This window comes from Carlito syrichta, unplaced genomic scaffold (genome assembly GCF_000164805.1).
Source record: "Carlito syrichta isolate Samal-C Ts95f unplaced genomic scaffold, Tarsius_syrichta-2.0.1 Scaffold309080, whole genome shotgun sequence".
Taxonomy (NCBI): domain Eukaryota; kingdom Metazoa; phylum Chordata; class Mammalia; order Primates; family Tarsiidae; genus Carlito; species Carlito syrichta.
Genome location: NW_007253176.1, coordinates 264,539 through 269,604, shown reverse-complemented (window position 1 = coordinate 269,604; position 5,066 = coordinate 264,539).

Below are 5,066 nucleotides of genomic sequence, written 5' to 3'. Positions count from 1 at the left end.
TCCATTTTCCGGGCAGCCTCTCGGGTCGGTCGGCGGAGGTCAGCGACCAGAGGTCAGACGGGATCCGGGAGCGGCCTACGCAGTCTCGGCCTTGGCCAGCGGCGGAGTCGGGGCGCAAGGCCGGACGCCGGGCCAGCAGGGGAGCCACAGAGGGCGACGGCTTCGGCAGCGGGCGGCGGAACAGTCTGCGCAGGAGGCAGCGGCTGAAGCGACATCCATCCTGGCTCGAGGCCTCAACACAGTACACCGGAGCTCTCCCGCGGCGACTTTCCGGAGAGACGGACGGCTAAAAACCCCAGAGCAGCGCGACACCGGAAGGGCTGGGTGGGTAGGCAGGCAGGCAGCCGCGGGTGAAGGCGAAGCTCAAAATGGCCGCAGGACCCGCTGGGAGGCAGAACACCCCAAGCCGCCGGATGAGACGAAGGACGGCAGCCGTCATACACTACCGGCGCGCCCCACGTTACGCAGAACCCCGGGGGTCGGGCCTCTCCACTCACTTCCGGGTGGTACCGATTGGTCGAGCCGCGTTTCCCGGCCGGCTTCCGTACTTCGGGTGGAGCCGCTCGCTCGCGCGCTGGAGGTTGCATCAGCCTGATCCCGGCTGTGCGCATGTGCGGGCGCTGCTCTGGCCTCCTTGGAGATCTCCCGCATTGCCCTCCGGATTAAAGGGCTTGGGGAGGGGAAATGATTTCAACATAACCCGAGAATTCCCCGCGGCCTTTTTTTTTTGAATCGAAATCTCACTCTGCCCAAGCTGCAGTACAGTGGCACGATCTTGGTCACCGCAGCCTCGACCTGCTGGGCTCAGGCGATCCTTCCGCCTCAGCCTTCCATGTAGCTGGAAGTGCGGGCGTGCGCCCCGCTGATTTTTTGATTTATTGTAGAGACGAGGTCTCGAGAAGCTCCCCAGGCTGGTCCCGAACCCCTGGGCTAAGGCAGTCCTCTCGTCTCGGCCCCCTCAGCCCCTGTAATGGCCTAATACACACCAAGGTGTCGTCAGTCGTCCCTTGGTGTCCGCAGGAGATTGGTTCCAGGACCCAGCAAATACCAAAATCCCCAGATGCTCAAGTCCCTTATATGAAATGATGTAGCGCTGCATATAACCTATGCACATCCTCCCGGGTACTTGAAGTCATTCCTACATTACCTAGATTGCCAAACATAGCGCAAGTGCTGTGTAAATAGTTATACTAATTGGGTTTTTAAAATTTATATTTTTATCGATATTTTTTCTTAATATTTTCAATCCGTATTTGGTTAGATCCTCAAATAGGGAACCCATGGACGGGGAGATAGGGAGGGTCGACAGTACACTTCTTAGACTTCATATGTCAAGCTTCTACAATTACTGAGTGCTAAGTAGACCTGAGAGTTTAGTATACAAGAGTTGGGCAAGAAGGAAGCACAGAAGGAAGCACAGACCATTATCCTTTGGAGAAAAAAAAACGTGACTGGTAATTTTAATTGCTGTGTAAATATAGGTCTGGTGTTAAGATACATATCATCTGGAGTGAATAGTAACAGGAATGAAAAAAACTTCAGTGAAAAATGAATCATTAGGCGTCCCCACCCTCTCCACATTAGGGTTTCTAATTCACTAGTGTTGCCTGGGATCTAGATCTGAGGTCTTTGGAGATCCAACTGACCCCATCGTGGTGCCTCCTTATTAAATAACACTGTAAGACAAACTAAAGTCACAGAGGAGAGAAAAAAACTTAGTCCCCAGAACTTTTTACTCTCTTTGATACTTCCCAGCAGGCAACACATTCGATTCGTATTTACTTCCTGAGCAACCAGAACCACAGAATACAACACCCCAAGAAGGAAGCACAGACCATTATCCTTTGGAGAAAAAAAAATGTGACTGGTAATTTTAATTGCTGTATTTCATTCTCTCATGTGAGTTTGACCTTAGTTCCATTTATTTCTGCTAAAACTTTTAAATTGATGCCCCTGAAGTCAAGTATCTATTACAGAGGGAGGGTAGCAGTTATAAACACTAGGGACAACCGAAAGATCTTTTGAGAGCCAGGAGACCAGCAGTTCTTTCTGTTTCACTGGGCCTATTCAAAGAACAACCACTTCTTTCTCAGAATCCAAGAGGTCCTCAGTGTCTGTTGTTTACCCTTTATTATCTTAGTATCTATATCACTGGAAATATCTCAATCCTAAGAAGTTTAGAAAATGTATTAATGAGTCAGTTTCACAATAGAAAACAGATCTAAGTATGCAAATTAGTTATGGAAGCCTCAGTTTCTTCAGTTGTGAAGTGAGGCTAATAATTCCTCATTCAATGGGTTGGTGAGAGAACTAAGTTCCCAATACAGTATCTAGCCTAGACAGAGCAGGGGCACGAAGTTTAGCTAATATTCTCATGTTGCTCTGCTTTACAGTCTTCAGTAAAGTTTCTTTTTTTTGAGTTGGAGTCTCACTCTGTCGCCCAGACTGGAGTGCAGTGGCCGCTCCCGGCCACCGCAGCCCCGATCTGCTGGGCTCCGGCGATCCTTCCTCCTTAGCCTTCAAAGTAGCTGGAACTACAGGCACAAGCTACCATGCCCGGCTGATTTTTTGATTTATTGTAGAGATGAGGTCTCGCCTGCCCAGGTGGGTCTCGAACCCGCGGGCTCAGGCAATCCACTCACCTCAGCCTCCCAAAGGCGTGGGATTACAGGCTGAGCCACCGAGCCTGGCAGGTTAATTATTTTTAAATGAATTTTTAAATTGTATTGTTTTTTTTTAAAGATGGGGCCTCACTACATTGCCTAGGCTGGAATGCAGTGGTTATTCACAGGCACAATTATAAGATATTACAGCTTTGAACTCCTGAGTGCAATGGATCCTCCTGCCTCCACCTCCTAAATAGCTGAGACAACAAGCATGCACCACTGCACCCAGCCTAAATGAAAAATTTTTAAGTTCCTGGGTTTTGAATTCTAAGATAGCAAATAACCCATATAAACAAAGTTCCTTGGGGTCCTCGATAAATTTTAAGAGTGTAAAGGGGTCTTAAGACCAAAAAGTTTAAGAACCATTGACCTAGTATGTTGACTGGCATATTATAGCACTCAATAAAAGTTTGTTGAATGAATGGAAGAGTAATAATATTAATACTGTCAAATAATAGCATTGAATAAATAAAATAATAGCATGATCCTTAAAACCAAGCCTCTTGCATTGCATTCTCAATTTTGTCACTGACAGACACCACATACCCCTGAAAACAATTACTTAACAACTTTCCTGAATTGGGCCTCCCCTTCCCCATCTAGTCGTTGGACATATAATTTTTATTCTTCCTTTCTTTGGAGGTTGTTCTAGAGGTATTTGAAAGCTAGTTCTGAGAAATGTGTCTTTGCCTTGTCAGTCCCAACTGGAAAATAAAGCGTAAATCAGCCTTCCCAAGCCTGCTAACAGCTGGAGGGCAGGGAGGACTGCTCTGTACACAGAGATAACCTGTTGACACCGCCGTGTGCAAGCCAGTGAAGACAAAAAGTTCTTCCACTGGCAAAACTGACTGGCACACTGGCTGCAGACAGTTAAAACCTCAGTTGTACTTTTAAAGATGTTGCCTGGCCTGAGGTGAATGGTATAGCTTTTTGACTTTTTTAGAGAGACCACCACTTCCAACATCTGATATTCAAGTCTCCCTCACTCTGGCGCCCACTTCCCATCTTTCTAACTCACTGCCCTAAGAGCCTGATTCAGCTACCTATCAGCCCCTCAGAGACTACATAAGACTGCTGTTATCGCTTTTGTGATCTTTCGCCCTCTTCGCGTCCTTCCTTACCCTGTGTGAATTATGATCTAGTATGAAAACTACAGGCCAGGCTCGGTGGCTCAGTCTGTAATCCCAGCACTTTGGGAGGCCGAGGTGAGTGGATTGCCTGAGCCTGCGGGTTTGAGACCCACCTGGGCAACTTGGCTAGACCTCACCTCTACAATAAATCAAAAATTAGCTGGGCGTGGTAGCGCGCACCTATAGTTCCAGCTACTTGGAAGGCTGAGGCGGAAGAATCACCGGAGTCCAGCAGGTAGAGGCTGCAGTGTCCGGGAGCGGCCACTGCATTCCAGTCTGGGCGACAGAGTGAGGCTCCAACTCAAAAAAAAAAAGAAAAAGGAAAAAAGAAAACTACCCCCTTGCCCTTCTACTTAACATCCTTCTGTCAAAATTCTAACTCTAGTTAAGCCCAATTACTCACTTATTCCATGACTACACCCTTGCAGCTAATCATTACTTGAGAAAATCACCCAATAATGCTGACTTCATACACAGGCACAAGCCTCATCCTTGCCAGGCACTCTCACAACCGTTTCCTTGTAGCTTTGCTGCTCATACACTCTAAGACTGTTTCACAATGCTTCGTTCTTCAAATTCCCAGCATCCTCATATAAAAATACATTCTTGGCCTATGATCACACCTCATACTTCAAGTGAAAACAGATGTAAACAGACATCAACCATCTCATCTTTCTCCCACCAAATCTACCTGCATGGGGACTCACATATAACTGCCTCCAATCCCATACAAGCCAGGAGGCCACCAGGATCCTATTGTTACCACCTGCAAGTTCTTAGGCTCTTGCGTAATAGAAATTGACATGGGGCCCAACAGATTCCCAGACAAGGCTTTAGTGGAAGCTTGCGCAAGGGAGGCAGTGCAGGAGGAAGAGCACTCCAATTGGCTCCCGGAGGGGGCTGGCAGGGCCCTTTTATTAGATAAGGGAGGCGGTGTAACATCAAAGGAAAGTTATGTTGGCACAATTAGAGGGGAGTTTTGACCCACAAGTTTAGTATAGATAAATACTTCTTCATACATTGCATGTATAAAAACAGGCAGACAAGCCCCACCTGGGGTGGGGATTTTAGGTGGTTTTGAGTCAGAGCCTCATTCTGTCACCCAGGCTGGAATGCAGTCACACAATCACAGCTCACTATAGCCTCGACCCTCTGGGTTCAGGCAGTCCTTCCACTTCAGCCTTCCACGTAGCTGGGACTACGGGCACCCACCACTATGCCTGGCTAATTTTTTTATTTACTGTAGAGAAGAGGTCTCGCCAAGTTGCCC